Here is a 20,494-nt window from a genome sequence, read left to right on the forward strand (position 1 = left end):
CAGATTGTGAAGTACATTTTTATATATGAATTAAGGACAGTTTTTAAACTGAAATATGGTGTAGTCATGGGAGGGGATTCAGGTAGGATAGTAGTATTATGTATATTAGGGTTGGTTTCAACTCTTTAGAACCATTAAGAGCATTACATTGAAAGTGAGGACTGATTTTTTCAGGAGGATGATTTTTTGATTTTACCAGTTCATGGATTGTAAGGCTTATATGAAGGTGATTGGGCTGAAAGTTGTGGGTTTGAGGGTCCATTTGTAGTTGTGTTGTTTAACATTGTGAATAACTGATCTATGAATGTAAGTGGGAAGATGGTCACCATGGGAGCCTGCAAGGTTTCCTGAGGTGGAGTATTTGTGTGGGTCAAAGACCATTATCCAGTCTAGGATGGAGCCCTTGTTATAAGTTGCATTATATATGTAAGTACATTTGGGCAAAGACATAAGTAGTGGCAGATGACTGCAGGGTAAAGAAGGATGTGTGTTGTAGAAGAATGTGAAGTAATAGTACTGGTACTAATGAGATAATGGGTTTGTAAGGTGGGAGGGGAGAATAGACTGTGTGGGGGTGTGGAAGGTGATTGGTAGAGTTGCTAAGGGAGGTAGAAGAGTTGATCGGTAGAGTTTATAGGGGATGGAAGAGATGAATGGTTTTGTTTTCAGTGGATTGATAGTGCTGATTAGCCAAAGTGTGTGGGCTTTGGTTTTAATAAAAGAACAGAAAGGGTGGGTTAGAACTGGGATTGGAATTGGGGGAAATGGGGTTTAAATGCTAGGGGATTGCAGTGAGCCATAGTGGACCGAGGGTGAACAGAGAGTTTTGAAACCATGAGAAACAAAATGCCTGCCAGAAACAGTTTGGAGGCACTCTCTAGAACAGTGGTGCACAATGGCCCCGGGGCCAAATCCATCCCTTGAAGCCCCCAAAAAGTAACCAAAAATAAAAAAAGTGAAAAAATGCTATGCCTTACTCCACTCACGCAAACTTTACAGAACGTGCTTACTTAATTAATTGACTGCAGTTGCGCACACCTCTAATTTTAGCTGCGGAAGTAACTATTCTTTGTTGTTTACAACTTGTAGTCTGTAAACAGTAGCAACTTTCTGCAAGTGTTTGTAATAAGTCATGGCTGCAAGCCAGAATAAAGTTAAATGCAAAGTTGATGTAGAAAACAGGCAATTTCATGACTGCTGTCTTAAGTAAAAATACCATTCACCTATACCTATTGTTAACTTGTAATGACTTATTATGTTTTGAGGTGGCCTGCAGATGCATTAACAATTCGCGTAGTGGCCCTCCCCACAATAAGGTTGTGCACCACTGCTCTAGAAGCTACTGTTAAGTTTGTGCTAGTATTCAGGGACTGCTGCCTTTCTAGGTTACAATGTGAGAGATTTTACTAGAGAGTTGTGTACTACCTGGAAATGATTCCACTGTTTTAAGAAAATCTCTACATTCTTGTGTCCACTGTGGTAGGACTGTTAGAGATTCCCAGAGGGTGCCTAAAATCAAAAAGGTATAGAGTCAGTGTTTATGCAGTCACCACCTGTGGAATGGTTTGCCATGGTGTGCTTAGGAATGTTGCCTCAGTCCTTAGAAAGGATGCAAAAAACATGTTCAATAAAGCTTTTACATTCATTAATGTAGCTACTGACTTCTAAAATTGAAAAAATGCAATTATTTCAGTTGTATTCATACTTTTATGTACCTAACTAGTACTGTTGTTTTATGTATGACATATTTGAGAAAGATATTGTGCATACATTTTTATTATTCACAGCAGTCACCTGAGTTTCTTATTTTATTTTATATAGTTGTGTGAAAAAGCTGTTCTGGCAATTATGTATAAATCAAACAATGGTGCCATCCACAAGGAGAGTTTCTAAATGCCATTGTTATTCATACCTATGTATAAGTCTAAACATTTTTTTATCAAAGAGTACAAAATAAGGAAAAACCCAGGTGTTAATAAAGCTACATTAGAGATACTACTCGTTTAGTATTCCTTATATAAACTGATTATATATTCCACTTTATGAGACTTTCTTGTAGTGCGAGGTTTCTTCTTCATTCATTCTGGATTGCGCTAATCATGCATTCATATTTGCCCATGAAAAAAGTCATTAGAAATGTAGTAGCGACAGTGTATCACCCACAACTCCCGTAATTTACAGGTTAATTGCTGTTTAGAGCCATGACTACAACGTGTTCTTGGCTATAAAAGCAAAAAGGCTTGCAAGGATTTTATTACAACATGTTCTTGTCTATAAAAGCAAAAAGGCTTGCAAGGATTTTGCCTGCAGTCATTCAACCTAATCAGTGTGTGGAATATAGGGAGCATAAACTACTTTTGATAGCTGTCTATGAACTTTATCGGTAGTTCAAGAGCTTGCTTAATTGGACAATCAGTCGTGTTGTTGAGTTTGCATGCCAAAAAGGACTTTTACAGAGTTGAATGTATTTATTTGCAACCTTAAGAACAATTGGAATTCCCTGACAACTGGCTGAAGTAATTCAGGTTATGAATAAAGGATCAGTAGCATGGGTGAAATTAATAGCATCTTTATCAGTCACAATAAATTTAGCTAGGTGGCCCACACGCCATTATACCCTTTCTCCACTTCTTTCTGCACTTTATCTTGAAACCTTAGCATTGGAAATTTGGCAGTCATTAATAGTAGGGTAGAGCTGGGGTCAAAATAACTTAAAATATCCTTATATGCTGATGATATTCTCCGTACTCTGACAGAGCCAGGTAGAGATTTTTTAGATACTACTCCAGACAATTCAGTAGTTTGGGGAAATTTCTGACTATACATTAAACTGGGATAAAACATAGTGCATATTAATTAATGGGGAAACAGGGATGTTTCCATCAGCAAGATTTAGCCCCCTGCTTATAGGTTCATAGGTGTTTACTAGGCTAACAGCCACAAGGACCTTTTTAAGCCTAGCCATGTATCCAAAATCTCTAACAAGTTCTGATACCTTTGATAAGTATAAGCATGGTCCTGGAAGTTGAACCATTTACAAGTTACCTCTGTCCGTTAGAGACATAGGGGCCAAACCACAAATGAATTTCCAGTTTCCCATCCAATTGTTTAAGTTGCACTTGAATTGGGTTAGGGAGGAACTCTGCTTATGCAAGACAGAATAAAATATTGGGGGATATGGATTGCTGACACTTCTGAGAAGTCTAAGGGATTTTCAAATTAAATGGGGTTAGCTAAAATGATGAACACCTTGCAGAAATAGGACAGCTTGCATTTTGACATAGATTTGAAGTTAAAAGTTTTAAAATGGGATGTTTTGCCACATATATTCTATTTAGCCCAGTATTTTTGGACTCCTAGAAGAGATAACTTGGCAAGAGAAGACATAAATTGCATGAGGAATTTTTTTAGGGGGAGGGGACCTCCCCTCTCCAAATAGCCTGAGATAAAATAACTTTTCCAAAGATCTAAGTGGGACTAATGTTAAAAATACAAGGTATGTTTTGTTTAGTGTCATAAACCAGGTTACAAATTATGAATGCAGATTTGAGGCTGAAGATTAATTAGATTGGAAGGAATACTGCTGGCAGGTTAGGTTGGTTGCCTGGAGGTTCCCAGGTTTAAATGATAAAGGACATTTTAATATTGTACTACAAAGTAAAGGGATAGAGCACTGATGTTAATTTGATGATGTTAATAGTACAATCAATTAGTTATTTATTTAAATGTTTGATTGATGAAAAAGGGATGGTCTGATGAAGTTCTGTTTAGAACAAAATCACTTACCACTATCCAAATAAAGTGTGTTTTTAGTTTTACGGTCATTTTATTTTTATTTCACGCACGTACCTACCTGCATGTCTTTAACGTCACTCCCCGTGGTTGAGTGATATTAAAGACATGCAGGTAGGTGCGTGCATAAATGGGTGTGCCTTCTTTGAAGGTTGGGCATCGGGCTGGCAACTCGGCACCTTAAAAATCAACTGCCAGTCATTAGCAGACCGGAGTTCCGCAGTGGCGACCCATAACCGGGAAAAGCCAAAAGACAAACAAACTTTGGAAAGTATACAGAGTAAATAATGAAATTAAAAGCTCCATAGATTAAACCATAAGTGAGTTCACATAAGTATCTGGCTATTCTCCTGAATAATTTATTGATAACTGCAGTAGGTATAGGAGTTTAAAGTTAATGTCATTTTATTTTTATTTTAGCTATGTCCTTGGATGCTGCATGCGTTACAGAATAAGAAACATATTGGATCAATAAATAACATAGGTATCCAAACCCATGTAAGTACAACCTAAAAACTGTTACAACAGCATATATTCATGTTTGTATACAAAATAATGAACTGTAATTTGTATCCTATGATGTCACACTTAAGATGTGTAAGAATAAACTTTTAGTTGTTTGCTGGTTATATGAAGTCATTAACAAAAACAGTATCACTCATTTACAAAATGGCTTTTCAAGTATTTAGAATCAAAAAGAACTATTTATAATGGAATTATTATTGTATTAAGCTTTACAATATAGAAACACATCAGTGCAAATAGCACTAGATCAACCAGTACAGTATGTAAAAGAAAATAGTTTGTTTTTTATTTTTAATTGAAAACAGACTTGTACATTAATCACAGAGTAAACACAAGTTATTAGTATTCTTAACTCTCTACCAAGATGTAAATAAATGGCATGCTAGACATGACATCATTGTTATGTTTGGTAAATGACTTTGATATTTTGAGATACAGGAAACCTTTTATAAAAGAGCCAGAATAAATAATATCTAGCTTTGCAGAGCACTGATTACAAAGTCGCAGGTTGAATAAACAGATGATTATAGTTATTAAGTCCTGGGCAGGCGAAGTCATACAAAAATGTCAATGTTCTAGGAAACATTTGCTTTTCAACCAGACTTACCTTTAGTACCTGCAACCTAAATTACCCCAAACTAAGGAGCTGAAGATTTTTCATTATCCACTTGTCAGCGGCTGCATACTTTCCATTATTAATTTCTATTTTTAGAACTGTGTTTGACCTAGAGATACTTTTTTTGTTTGGAGTGGTGGTGATGCTGTTGTATTGAGTTAAATGACTGCAATGTCGACATCTATATTTATACATACTCCTGTACAGCGGGTGTTGGGATCGTCTGTACAGGGGGTTCCATCAAGACCTGTACAACAGTATGATACCCAGTAACTCTGATTTGTTTCTTCTTACATAAAAATTCTCTTCAGTAACACTCTTGTGGTAACTCTGTGAGTGTGTGTGTGTTAGATAGATAGATACATAAATACATAGATAGATATATAGACAGATAAAAAGATATGAGAAGTTTGACTCCCACCTCCCACGTAAAGAAATTCATCAGTGATGGCATGACGCTTTTAAGCAGATTATAGACAGTGTTGAATGCCTATAAAATGGAACATATATAAACACAAGTGACAAAGAATTATGTGCTTCAGATGAGAAGAAACCTACAGATCTTCAGAACTAAAGAGTATAACAGAATGGCATTCTAAAGATCCTGGCATCAAATTAAAGCCAAGTAAGGTCAAGTTGCTGTAGAAAATAATGGTCTTCATTGCAAAGAAAATAATGATCTTCATTGGCCTTATTTATATATATATATTTAAATAGGTAGAGTAATATGAGAGTATTCCAGAGGGTCTGAGTTCAAGTCCCAGATAAATCAATATTTTTTATTAGGTTTGTTTTTTTTTTTTTGTGTAACCTTTAAACTCAACAGTTCTTAGTAACTCTAGTTTAACACAACTAAAATTGCACGTCTATTTTAATGACTATTTTGATAATAGTGAATGATAATCACCACCGCCTCTTCTAAACATGCCATAAATCTTTCAGTAACATGTAACCAAACAATGAAGTATAAATACTGCCCACTATTGTCTCATAACCTTCATTCAAGCACACACTTTCCTCTTCTACATGTCAGCTCTTAAACCTGTTTAATTTTTTTTAAATAAATCATCATGTATATATTACACATAAAAGTTGGTGTCCTCTCCTCTCTAAGTAACTTTATTTCCCCTTTCACTAGCCAAGCTGTCATCTCATGGAACATTTACATAATTACATAGCTAGCTATGAAAACAGAATTGCAGCAGATAGAAACCACAAGGCCTTCTATAGTTATGTAAAGAAGTTCCATGGCAATACCCAGATTTGCTCTGAGCTACTGCACAATATTAACTCCTATACTGAGTCAACAGATATTGCCAATATACTGGCCGACAGATTCAGTGCCAACTTTACCCCCCCCCCCAAGGGGCCAGTAGATTGCCAGGCACCCAGTATTACTGCTGCGCAGGTTAAAACAGCACTGTCCAAGGCCGAGAATACAGCTTCTATGGGACCTGACAATATCCCCGGCTGTGTTCTATATGAACTACAGAGTGAACTGGCACCTCACCTGTGTGTCCTGTTCAATCACAGCCTCACCTCAGGCTTTGTCCCTACCAAATGGCACACTGCTACAGTTATCCCTCTCCACAAAGGAGGAGTGACTACAGACCCTGGGAACTATTGCCCCATTTGCCTGACGAGTCTGATATGCAAAGCTATGGAATCCATCAACATGGACCTAATAAACAAGGATACAGGGAATTTCCAAACTCTAGATCCCACACAGTTGGTTTTGTGAAGGGTAGATCATGCCTGCTCAACTTGGTCGACTTCTTTGAGTCAGTTACCAGAGCTGTGGGTGAAGGCAAGGTGGTTCATACAACCAACCTTGATCTGGCCAAGGCTTTTAGTACCATTCCCCACTCAGGAATCATAGAAAAACTCACTAAGCTTGGGATCAACCCCTATATCACTAGGTGGGTTGCAAAGTGGCTCACAGGTAGAACCCATAGTGTGAAAGTAGCTGACTCCATGTCAGATTGCCGACCAGTCACGAGTGGAGTCCCAAAGGGTTTGGTCCTAGGTCCTGTCCTGTTTGGTATTTACTTCTCTGAAGTCCAGGCCAACACGAAGGGACTCTAGCTGCCAAAGTTTGCAGAAGATTGCAAGTTGGGAGCTATTATTAACTCCCCAATTGATGCTGACATCCTACAGAAAGGCCTCATTGAGACCAACGACTGGTGTCAGAACCATGGCCTTAAGCTCAATGTCAAAAAATATGTCGTCATCCCCTTTGGGAAAATCCCAGTTCCCATGAATTACCACATGGATGATAGTCCACTGAAAATAGAAGGAGTTATAAGAGATCTGGGAACACAGGTTAACAGCAACCTCGCTTTTGACCACCACATTGCCACTGTGGTCAGAGAGTCCTTCTATGTGGCACATCTCATTACTAAGGGTTTTGCATCCAGGAAGAAAGAGGTCATTGTCTCCCTCTACTCTTCCCTCATTAGGCCAGTCATTGAGTACAATGCCCCATTTGGCATTTACCTCACTAAACACCTGCAACAACTGGAGAGGCCACAAACGTACCTCACAAGGAGAATTCTAGGCCTTACACATTGGCCCTATATGGACAGACTAAAAAACTCCAACTATTCTCTGTCTCATATCACCTACTTAGAGGCGATCTCTGCTTGACTTACAAAGCCATGTCTGACTCAGCTCTGTTAGAAATGCTACACACGCTCCAGAGACCTCAACCTTATTCCCACAATCAACAGAACATGCTGAAGGGACAGGTTCATAACCCAGAGATTGCCCATGCTATGGAATAGACTTCCCATACATTGTGTAGCAGAGCACCTCACTCGCCCTCTTCATGAGAAATCTTGATGGGAAATAGAAAATTCACCCCAGGGATCACTCCAGTGGCTTTACTCGACAGAGGCACTGGGAACTAAGGTCAGGTGGCATGATGCCAGGATAATTCTATGGGCTAGAGTTGTAAAGGCCCCAGGGCCATTAGCCTAGTACACACCGATGAACCTATGAAACTACATAATATAGCACTGTAGTATCTATACATTTCAGCACAGCTTTCATTCAGTTACCTTCCAGTCAAGACAATCCAACCAACATTATGCTTGGCTTCACAAAGAGAGGTCAAGCAATAAAGAATTTCAATATAAAAGAAGTAGAATGTCTAAAGTAGTGGTTGAAGTTGCTAACTAATAACCTGATCAAAGGGACCATACAGAAAGAAAATTATGATTTGGAAGGCAGTAACTGAAACTTAGGGATAATGACAGCAGTCTATTTAATGTACCAAGGCATAGTGTTATGAGGAAGAAGACAGTTAAAAAAATTACTGCTGGTTCAGAGAATATAGGAAAGAACAAGAGATTGTTAATTTGGGCATGAAAGACAGCTTCAGAAAATGAGAGACAGTTCAGTAGGGAAAGATTTGATCTCAGTCCCCCAGAAAACATACTGCCTAACCATATGGCACATCTAGACAACTGTGCATTAAAATGAGATGGAAAGAGGAAAGGAATGTGAAAGCTGTTCAGAAAAAGTAGAATAAGATATCGGGGGGGGGGTTACAAAAAAGGAGAAAATAAAGATGGCAGATTGTGAGGGAAAATAAGGAATGGAAGGATAGCAAAATGACAATAGGAAATAACTTATACAAGAATAAGGAGACAGCGATGGTATAGACAATCAGTAAGAAATGAGAAAGAAACACATTACTGTCACCAAGAATAAAGAAAAGGAAGGAAAAGGAACATGCAAATGAATGGATAAGCAGGTGGAGAAACTGTGAAGGGACATTTCATATGAATTCATTACAAGAATAGTATGGTTAAGAAAGAGAAAAAAATATGGAAAACCAAATCAGGGGAACTCAAGGCTACAGTGGACAACAGGAATGCAGCATGCAGGGTGATTCAGAGAGTATACTAGAGGTGAGAAGGGAAATAAAAGGTAGGGTGATGTTCAGAAACAGCAATGAAAGAGGTGAGGGATTGACTTTGGAAGTTAGATTATCATAAGGGTGGAAGCCAGAAACATAGCCTTTTAAAACCACAACAGGAAAATGTGGAAAGGTTGGAGAAAATTTAAATCTGGAAGAAGCAGATTTCCTAGAGAGATCCAATCAAATAAAGCCAATATTAGATTTCTAGTCCTAAGATTAGAATTTCAGAAGCTTTAGCTTAACATCTCAGTGGGAGCTGGGGAAGACACAAAGAACAGGGGATAAAACAGTAGCAAAGAAAACAGAAAGGTACTGGAATGCAACTTCAAGTAGATAAATGATAAGAAGCAAAACTGGAATATAACAGCTATAAAAGTACTGAGACACAAATCTTGGAGCAGAATTCGCAATACTGCCACTGCTGCACTCCCATCACAGATTAAGGCACCAGACTCTAGAAATTTTCCATTAACGTTGTTTATGGAAAAAAATGTTGTAAAAAATTACTTAAATGAGGCTCAGAGCTGGCAGTAGTTCACAGTTGTGCCACAACTGCCAGTTAAACCAAAGATTAAAGCCTTAGATGGCTCAAAGTACAGAAAGGTAGATTTTACAAGTGATTCTGTTTATAGAAGTGCAGGATAATGTATAAATGATGCTAAAATCTTTCAGTAATACACAATCTTTTCACATCTGCAAATGCAGCTACAACACTAAGGTCCCAGAACAAAGTGAAAAAAATTCAAACATGACATTTTGGTTAAAAAATTAAAAGAAGTAAATGAACATATCACCATATGTTACTATAAGTGCAACATAAAATGTTTAAGCAGCGTTTAAATAAAAACTTTTTTCTTCCCTTATGATGAAAAGCTTGTTTCTCACACCTGGGGGATTATCCACACCTCTCAGAATCCTGTCAGATTATGGAAAAAACAATTTGTCTAAATTAATATATGGGGATATGAAGGCTAGAAAGTAGGCAGTAAAATGAGTAAAGGAGGCCAAAAGGGACAAGGCTAAAATATTTTTTTTCTTAATTGAATTATTTCTATCAAATTCTGCATTTAATAGTATCAACCAATACACACATATAGTCCATACTTAGTCTGCTAAAATGTTATTAACAAACAACTAAGATTCCAGTAACAGAACATTGTCAGACTGCATTACACACTGTATTTTTATCTGATTTACAATTTCAGTCAAAACTGATCTCCTCCCCTAGTATTTTACCTTAACTGATCATGTTTTCTTTCTGAAATAGTCTATATCATAAGGTTCTCTTTCATCACTCCCATTCTTCTCCAGCTCCCTCAGTGATATAGTTTAATTATTCTCTCTAGCTACTCTCAGAATTTGAAGCACATAGTATGAACCACAAGTTACGCAATGGTTTTCTAATTCCATGACCAACAGAACTTACAGAATTAAGGATTAAGCACTTGCTTGCTGCCCATTTTAATTCCCAGTGCTTATGTACTCTTGTAGGTGACACTTTGGGATCTTTGTCATCATACATCTGTTTTTTTTGGATATTTTATGGGTACAGTAATAAGCAAAGTGACTTATGACCTTTTATTACTAATTCTCCAACAAAGAACTTGACATTAATTCAAAAGCATAATGTTTAACTGAAAATGATTTTCAGTACTTCCCCAGGTATAACTATTTTTGTCTCACTGCAAGTTTAATCGAATAGGTGCCCCTTTTCAAACAAATACCGTGATAAATTCTTTGGACACATTTACTCAGTGTGCTATCAAAGATTCATAGGTAAGTATTAGGCTAGTTGCCCTTATGGGCCATTTTAAGCCTTGCCAAGTTCCATTTTTTTTGTGCTCAAAATAACCTATACCCTTTGGTTATAGATTCACCTTACCTGTCCTATAGTTGTTAATTATATATTATCCCTAATGAGAATAACTTGGATTATACCATAGATAATTGAAGGGACCCATGCATAGGATAAAACATTTAGGAGCTGTTTTTGTTCATTATTAATACAGGGGGAAGTCCTGGGGTAAATTTTCTGTTTTCCATCTATAGTTGCTCTTGAATATGGACAAGGATGACCTTTGTTTTATGTGAATAGGAAGTCTGTGCCAGAGAAGCAATATCCTCTGCAAGAGATATACCTGTCCCTCCAAACAATTCTGCTGATGTTGCAGAAGAGATTTAGATTCCTAGACTGAATATTTCTAATGCCATTTGACTTGCTGATATGCAAAATCCATCAGTAGTGGGTCGATGGATGCCTTGTATGCCAGACACAAGTCACCTGTTAGGAGTCTCTAGGATACTGAGTATATTGATAGGGCTTTGAGTCAGTCCATGTAGGACATGTTGTTTAGATCTTGTATCCTTTTAGTAAGGTATCTCTAGGGGCATTGTAGATGATGCATATGTTTGGACAGATACATGACAAAGACGGCATTATATTCAATGACTGTCCTGACTAAAAGAAGGCAATGACATCCCTAGCTCTAGACACAATCCCCTTGTTTATAAACTGTGCGATATAGAAAGATTTTCCTGCAACAATGGACACATTTGGTCAAAGATTAGGTCACTGTCCATGCAAGTTCCCAAATTCCAAGCAACTGGGTCAACTCTTAGAGGCTTATTGTCAATGTGGTAGTCTCTGGGATAGATGACTTTCCAATGGATGCATTAATGTATTTTTAGGCACTCAGTTTCAGTGCATGATTTTAGCACCAGTTATTTATTTGAGGCAAACCTTTCTGCATGATGGCTAAGTCATTTCGGGATTCAGTGACTACAAACTTTGCCAGAGACCTTTGATATTAGCTTTTACTTCAGAAAAGTAGATGCCAAACAAGAGAGCTCCCAGCATAGAACCCTAGGGGACTCTACTGGTGACCAGTCTCTTTGTGGAGGCAACTTTCCCTATTTTTGAGTGTGTCCTATCTGTCAGCCAGTTGACAACCCAGCAGGTGCATAAGTGTTTTTTTCCCAGTTTTACTTTTCTACTATGTCTGAGTGGGGAATTGTGTCAAAAGCTTTGACCAGGTTGAGCTATGTCATGTGTACAAGGATAAATGAAGGTATACTAAAAATCTGTTATAAGCTATGTGGTTCCCTTACCACAGAAAGATTTGTGGCTGGAAAGGATTGCAGACCAGCAATTCTACCAGGTTGACAAAGAAAGTAAATAAGCAAACAAATGAACAAATACAACTGAATAACTAACTAACTAACTAACTAACTAACTAACTAACTAACTAACAAAATAAATACATATTAAAGAGCTAAGGGCATACTAAAAATGTTTTGCTGTGTATGGGATTCCTTTACAAGAGAAGAAAAATTAAAGTGTGGAAGTTATACTTGAAAACTAAGTGAAGAGGAAGTAATTCCTTCACCAGGGAAGGAAAATGAGAGATCTTCCCTTGTTAAAGGTGAACTTAATTCAGCTATGTAATATGGGTGTCTGCTTCATGAAACTCCATCTTCAATTAATACAGATTTACTTCTGATGAATCTAAACACAATGTATACATTTACATGTAATTCTAATCCTGGAGAACACCACTGTCTCTTCTTAGAAAAACATAATTCACTGTCCATTTCTCTTTCTAAGGGATCTATTATGAAAACATAAAATGCTGTCTGAGACAAACTTCACAAATTCACTCACATGAATATTCAAAGACATTCATTAAAACTTATTTTTGAGTGGGGCAAGCCCCCTTTATATATAAAATGTGGAGGCCTTCATCACACACACCTTCCTTGAGTTATACATACTAATTCCATGGTTCCACAACTTCAGGGAAAATAAACAGACACATTATGGATGAAACATGGCATGCAGAAATCCAAACTCAAAGTTGAGGCAAATTAACATTAAACCATTGCAAGAGCTGCAGCTTTGGGGAATCAGTTTTCAGTGCTATGTTAGTGGATTTACAATTAAAAAGATATAAATCTTCCCTTGCCAATTCAAACATCTGACTGGCCCTCTTTTCATACTTCTTATCCTCTGAACATGAAAAATCTTGAAACTGGCCTTTAAAAAATTATAGCACAGGGTCAGAAAGAGGATCACTTTCTTGTTTTAGTGAACCTTTGTATAGGCTTAATCTATATATTTAATAATATATGTTCTCTTAACCAGTTCTGACTTTGAGGAACATCATAAATCTAGCATCTGAAATGCTAAATATGAAGGCCAAAACCATAGCACCAAACTAAATCATACCTATTGAGAGGTATGCTGTTTCTCACTTTAAAATGTACTTTATGTTAAAACCATTTCAAGAACCATCTGATTTTTTTATTTCTCTAAAACTGTCTCAGACAGCCATTAGATGTATCAGGCAATCACTTTAAATTCCCAGATGCAGAGCCCAGAATAAAATTACTGCCTCTGCAGATTAACAGCTCGCTCTTAAATACTGACTTTATTAAAACTAAAATGCTTTCTTTTTACTGAGCTGAAATGTCCCTGGTACTTGGCAGTTTATGGTTTTATTGTGTTTTCATGATAAGTCACATTGCTAACTTTTGTTACAAAAATTACAAAAATGTACATTTCTTCTATTCTACACGATGATGACTGAAACCATTACTGGGATTACTGTAAAGTACTGTAGTAATTTATATTATCTCTTCTGTTACTTGTCACACCTAGAAAAAAGACAAAAAAAAAAAAAAGTCATTCACTACTACCATATTTATTACATAGTCTGTATATTTTTCTGATACTTTATATGATTTTTTTCAGTTTCTGCAATTCTTCTCCCTGCTCCCTTTTAACCACTTCAACCTATCATTTTGTATAACCTCAGTAACCCCTCTTGATCTTCATCCCTTCATTCTTTCTAATCCTGCTCTATGTTGTGTCCAAGCATTTCCCTTCCTAACCCAACAGGTACTCCAAATCTCTGCTATGCCCATGACTGCCTAGCCCTCTTTTCATCTTATAATATTTTATTCCTTTCTTTAATTTGTTTCTGTCATAACTCCTAGTCTTTGCTTTGGATTTGCTCTTCACCTTTTTCCATCTTTGAGCTATGAACTTTTAACCAAACCTGCTAAGGTCTGAAGAAGTCCATCTTTAATGTGTTTTAAATAAAAACTCTTACCAATAAATGTGGGGTGTCATTTGTTGGTCTCCTGGTATTATATATATGCATGTATATTAAACATGATTGAAACCATCAAATGTCAGTGTCTCTAACATCGACAAAAAAGGATGAAAAAATGTTACATCAATATCAAAGATAAACGTGGACCCTGAAAGTTAAAAATGCAGCAACCTCAAAGTGGGGGGCTTTTCTCCCCAAACTCACAGCTACATACATATTTCAACTATGAATTGTTTACCAGATTGCGTCTACAAAACGTATGTCAAATGTAAGCACATTTCACTTTTTTTATGGTTCTCATATATACACACACAGGCATATACTTATATATATGTGTAAAATGTTTATATGTTTGTGTGTGTGTTTTGGCATTATTGCTTCTCTTGCAACCTCACCAAAGTCAGAAGCCAGTGACTCCATTCACATTTCATATAAATTACAAGCTCTTGACAACTCCTGCTATAGTTTTTATAATATAATCTTATGTATGTCAATAGCTTAGCTATCAAAACCCACTCTCTTACTTCCTCTTATTTCGACAATTGCTTTTTCTGACCTTCTCTTGCAATGCCTCTCTAGCCAACTAATCTTTTACTTACACATTTCTTTTTTCCATATCCATGTCCACAGCTTATCTTACTTTCCAATTCCAATCTTGCTTTAGCAGATTTCCTCTTAAACCTTCGCCATAGCCTCTCTTATTTGGGTCTATATAAGAAGCTCGAAGGTGTACTTACCTGAATACGTAAACGCTGATATGTCTTCACTGAACCGTGAAAACGTCAATCGTCCTGAAGTGCGAAATCCAAAATGTTGAATCGTCATGGTTGGCCCTTCTGCGGTATAGCTCCGTAAGGTAAGTGTGTAATAGTTACGGACCTTAGGGTTAGGGTGCAGGTTGAGGTAAGTGCATAGATGGTAATGTATGTGAGATTTAGTGTAGGATTTTATTAAGTGTATGGGTGTGGATTATTTAGTTTGTTTGGGTATAGCTTCTTAAGGTAAGTGTGTGATAGTTATGGACCTTAGGGTTAGGGTGGGGGTTAAGGTAAGTGCATACATGGTGGTATATGCAAGATTTAGTGTAGGGTTAGAAGTAGGGTTTAGTTTAGGGTTAGAAGTAGGGTTTTGGTTAGTGTATGTATGTGGTTTATTTAGTTTGGGTAAGTAGTATGTAGAGGGTGGTGGGGTGGGACAACTACGACGGTCTGAGTTTTTGAGTTTCTCGGTTTAGGGCATTCGGTGTATTCGCGGTTCACGGAGTATGTGTCGGAGTTTACGTATTCGAGTAAGTACACCTCCGTGCTTTTAATATAGATCCTCTTATTTCTTTACATCTATATGCAGATGTCCTGTCCCTAGCACATTTTCCCATGCTTTCATTTAATTTTCTTGCTGAAAAATTATCCATCCTGTTCATGACTATTCCCATTAAAACTCTTTCCTGCACAACAGGTCCCATCTGTGTCATTCCATTGCTGCTGCATTTGTCACTTTATTCCTTCTTCTTTTTCCTGTTGCCACAATCTTCACATATAGTACCCAGATACAAACTCCCCATTTTTCAGTTTGGCACAGTGTTCTTTTCCTTCCCCGTTTTCCCATTCCTGACATATTGTCCTATTATCATTTCTATTTTCAGTTGTCCCTCCAGTCTATCTAATTCTGTTTGGTTCTTCTTAATCTGCTGTCCTACTTCCTGTATCAAACATCCCCACAAGATAGCCTTAATTATGTCCCACCAGGGCACTGCTAACTGTTGCTTATCCTTTAATTTTTTTCAATAAACATTATCATTCGCATTCCTTCCTGCTTCATCTCATTCCTAATGGATAAGCTCACATAGACATGATCAGAGATGGCCATCTCACACATTTCTGTAGCCCTCTTCCCTCTTGTCTGCTCTGCCACTAAAAGTGAATCCATCCTGCTGCTGCCTTGTTCTTCCTATCAAGAAAAGGTAAATTGGGTTGCATACAAATTCATTGTCTCCTAAAAAGTAAAGAATTCGTAATAAGTACCATTACCATATCTATTTGATAAACAGATATTTCCTCTTTTCCAAATGTTCCCTTCAGCTGGCATCTGGCATCCTTGCTTTCTTTACCTTTTCTTGAACCATATTCAGTCTCATATGATTGACAATCCTATTTTCCACATTCCATGTACTTGCTCCATGTCAACCGTCAGGTAGCCCTTTGTCTGTTGTTCTCATCTTTTCCCTTATCCTAATCTTTTTTTCCTATAGAAATCCTACATCTCTTTCCTCCTGTTCCAGCATTTATGTTATTTTGTTCTTCTGTTCTTTTTGATCATGTTAGACATCCCTACCATGTTCCTGATCCTTTCCCTTGCTTACCATTCTCCCCTCACGTTTTCCTCCTTTTTACCTCCAACTTCTTGTGCCGTCATCAGATCCCCACTCTAAATGGATCACCTATGTTCCTTGACCTCCTGTCCTTTGGCTTATTTTGCACTTATGCTCAATTTCCCCTGAAAGATGGTTGGCAAAAAGTTCTCCCTGACTCTTTTTCCACTGTCTTTTACCACTGTCTTCTCCAATAAATGATCACTGTGTGAAACTTCCTCCCCAGTTGTCCAGGCCATCATTTTAACCCTTGTTATTCCATAGCCCCTCTCCTCTCAGTAACTTATTATTCCATAGCCCTCACCTCTCAGTATCATATTATTCCATAGCCCTCACCTCTCAGTGACTTATTATTCCATAGCCCCTCACCTCTCAGTGACTTATTATTCTATAGCCCCTCACCACTCAGTGACTTATTATTCTATAGCCCCTCACCACTCAGTACCTTGCTATTCCATAGCATCTCACCTCTCGCTACTTTGTTATCCCACAGCCCCTCACCTCTCAGTACCTTGTTATCCCACAGCTCCTCACCTCTCAGTACCTTGTTATCCCACAGCTCCTCACCTCTCAGTACCTTGTTATCCCACAGCTCCTCACCTCTCAGTACCTTGTTATCCCGCAGCTCCTCACCTCTCAGTACCTTGTTATCCCACAGCTCCTCACCTCTCAGTACCTTGTTATCCCACAGCTCCTCACCTCTCAGTACCTTGTTATCCCACAGCTCCTCACCTCTCAGTACCTTGTTATCCCACAGCTCCTCACCTCTCAGTACTTTGTTATCCCACAGCTCCTCACCTCTCAGTACCTTGTTATCCCACAGCTCCTCACCTCTCAGTACCTTGTTATCCCACAGCTCCTCACCTCTCAGTACCTTGTTATCCCACAGCTCCTCACCTCTCAGTACCTTGTTATCCGACAGCTCCTCACCTCTCAGTACCTTGTTATCCCACAGCTCCTCACCTCTCAGTACCTTGTTATCCCACAGCCCCTCACCTCTCAGTACTTTGTTATCCCACAGCTCCTCACCTCTCAGTACTTTGTTATCTTACAGCTCCTCACCTCTCAGTACTTTGTTATCCCACAGCCCCTCAGCTCTCAGAACCTTATTATTTGTTGTGTTCTGGACTTGTGCTACTAGTTGGAGATAAAGGAGGGCGGTAGGAGAGAAGGGTTATATCGTGATATGTGATGAGTACTGGAAGCATCTGGTTGTTGCTTCGAATTGTTAGGTTAAAAAAATCTTTAATATTAAACTCGCAGTCTGTTTTACATTGACCTTCTGACAACTTAACAATTTGGTGATGAGGTACTTACTTATTTCTGCTTGTCTACAATAGCTGTTGCTACTACTCCTTTACCTCCACCATTACTACCATGCTCAGGTGAACCCGCTATACCGTTTGACATGTGGCTCAGAATTCTTAATAACTACATGCTGGTTGTTGGTGCATCATGAGAAGAATGGCCAGAAGCATGCAAAAAGGCACTTTTCTTTCATTGTCTGGGAACAGAAGGCCAGAGACTGTTTTACACACTTCAGAACCAAGATATGTCAATGGAGGATGCTATTAGGGCTTCACAAGCTCACTTTGCTCCACAGAGAAATGTTGTTGCTGAGTGACATGCTTTTGGAAAATAAGTTGCTCATGAAACTATTTCTCAGTATGTGGATGCATTACAAGATTTAGCAGTTAAATGTGAGTTTGATACTAAATTGGATGAAATGTTATGTGATCAGTCAGTGGACAATGTGTCTAGTCACCATATACATGTATGACTACTGTTAGAACCCGACTTGAATTTGGATAAAGCCATTATGATTGCTACGCAAATTAAAGTTGCGGGTAAGTGGGTAAAGTTTATTTCGGGAGATACAACAGTCCCAGTACAGACTTTACATACTCAAACCACATCTGCTGCTGGCCGCCACCTCCACAGACCTTCTTCAAACTCCCGCCCATGTCACAGCCTACAGCTGCTGCACATTTTGCAACCTCTTTTCGTGTGTGTTATCATTGGGGATCCGATAAGCATTTTGTCACTGATAAACACTGTCCTGTTGCTTCTGTTAAATGTAAAAGCTGCCAAAAGACTGGTCATTTTGCATAGGTTTGCCGTTCTTTGCAAACATGCTCTGTGCAGGAAGTTGCCCTACTTGAGCTTCTGATCCTTTACTTAAGTGACCATTCACCGTCTGAGAGAATCTGTTGCAGTGTCACAATGAAAACTTCAACTGCTACTGCAGTTGTGGATCTAACTGTGGATTCTAGATCATCAGTATCCATTTTATCTGTCTATGTGATGCAAACTTTCAAGGAGAACCTTTACTGCCACCTTTAGTTAAGTTAGTGACTTATTCCCATGTTCCTCTTCCTGTGCTTAGCTGCTTAACAGTTACTGTGTCCAAAGATGACGTTACATGCTCTTCATCAGTTTGTTTCGTGGAGTCTGGGACTGCTTTACTTAGCATGGATTAAATAAAGGTTCTACATTTATGCTTTTTAACAGCAGTACTGTCCTACCATGTGCTACCACAAACGTGGTTCTTGACATAGTTCTTTCTACAGCTCCATTACCTCTTCTGACCCTGAGCTGTACAAAAGACTTCATACACAAAGTTAAATATTAGATTCTGTTACTCCAGTATAACAAAAATTACATCACTAGTCTCTGTTAGTTTGGCAATATGTCAGTGTGGAGCACAATGGTCTTCAAGCAGGGATTATTGAAAGAAATGATGCCTCTCCATGGGTCTTGCCCATTGTGGTAGTTCAAAAGAGGACTGGTGGTTTTCTTATGTGTGTTGATTTGTGAGAACCAAATAAAGCTATCATTACAGATAGTTTTTTCTCTTCCTCACATTGATGAAATGCTATCCTTGCTGACAGGAGCAACAGTGTTCTCTACCACTGATTTAGAAAGTGCATACTTTCAGCTTTTGCTTCATGAAAACAGCCATGATCTGATTGCCTCTATTATTCATGATGGGTTGTTCAGGTTCTGATGGGTTTAATATGGGTTAGCATCTGCTTTTTAAAAAATGCTTGCTACAATTTTGTAGGGATTGCCAAATGCTGCAAACTACTTAGATGATATAATTTTGTGAGGACGAACACAGGCTGACAATGATCGAACACTTCAAGTAGTTATTAAATGCATAAAAGATGCAACATTACAATTAAATGCATCAAAATGTCATTTCAATCAGGGCAGTTTACATTTTCTGGGCCATAATGTTACAGCACAAGGGATACAGCCTGATCAGGAACATCTTGAGGCTCTTCTCCATGCCACAGCTCCCACAGATGTTTCCAAGTTATGTTCCTTCCTTGGGCTTGCATTTTGGTATAATAAATTTATTCCACATGTTGCCACCATTGTAGATCCCCTACATGCCTGCCTCCACCAAGTTATGCCATTTTCTTGGTCTGAGTATGCTCAGTGCAGTTTTATGTCAGTGAAACAGTGGCTGATTGACAGTCTAGCCTTGGTTTTATTTGACCCGGATTTGCCTACTGTAGTTTCTACTGATGTATCTGATTATGGAATTGGAGCTGTCCTCACTCAAGTTCACCCTAACCATACAAAACAGACTGCTGCCTTTGTGTCTAGGACTCTTACAGCTGCTGAAGGAAAATATTCTGCAGTTGAAAAAGTGGCTCTTGGGTGTGTGTGGACTGTTGAAAAATGGAGAACTTACTTGTGGGGTCATAAATTCGCTCAATGTATGGATCATCAAGCATTGACCATGTTACTGTGCTCAAAAGGTCTGATTGGGCAGGTGTGTGGATTGCCCATTCGGCAGTGTGACTCCTGTCTTTCAACTATACTGTTACTTATCATCTTGAGTCACAGAATTACATTGCTGATTGTTTCTCTTATTTGCCCTTGCCTGTTGCTGCTGAAGACATTTCTAAACCTGAGCTTGAGTTTGTAGCGATATCTGCTGCTTTAACTGCCCTGTCAACTGATAAGTTTGCATCTGCTTTTGCCTCTTGCAGTGAGTTGTCTGCTCTGCAAACTCATCTTACCAGTGGTTGGCCTTCTTCTCTTAATGCAGTGGACACAAACATGCATCTATATTTCTGATTACAAAATGAATTCAGTGTACAAGATGAGTATGTTTTCCATGGCAATCATGTCATTGCTCC

This window comes from Protopterus annectens, chromosome 6.part0 (genome assembly GCF_019279795.1).
Source record: "Protopterus annectens isolate FY-2018-M chromosome 6.part0, PAN1.0, whole genome shotgun sequence".
In the NCBI taxonomy this organism is placed as follows: Eukaryota; Metazoa; Chordata; order Ceratodontiformes; family Protopteridae; genus Protopterus; species Protopterus annectens.